Source organism: Nematolebias whitei, chromosome 9 (assembly GCF_014905685.2).
Source record: "Nematolebias whitei isolate Nwh7 chromosome 9, NemWhi1, whole genome shotgun sequence".
Taxonomy (NCBI): domain Eukaryota; kingdom Metazoa; phylum Chordata; class Actinopteri; order Cyprinodontiformes; family Rivulidae; genus Nematolebias; species Nematolebias whitei.
Genome location: NC_056506.1, coordinates 38,800,266 through 38,800,659, shown reverse-complemented (window position 1 = coordinate 38,800,659; position 394 = coordinate 38,800,266).

Here is a 394-nt window from a genome sequence, read left to right as displayed (position 1 = left end):
ATTATTATTATTATTATTATTATTATTATTATTATTATTATTATTATTATATAAAGTAAATAATCAAATGATTTTCTGTTTCACTGCTTGTTTTGTGACACGTGTCCAAATGCTCATATCGGTTTGTGTTCACGTTGCATTTACACTCTTTGAGGGTCAAAATCAGAGCTCACATTTTCCATCTTAAATGTAAAAAAAAAAAAAAAAAAAATCGTTTTATTTATTTATTTATTTATTTTTATATAAATTGATTGATGCTCAGACCTGGGCCTGGATGGGCCTTCCCAGGTCGACATGTGAGGAACGTTCTCCACATCAGCCGTGCCACCTCCACGCTCCTGCACGTTGTAATGGGACACAAAGTGCCACACCAACACCCCCCCCCCCCCCCCCC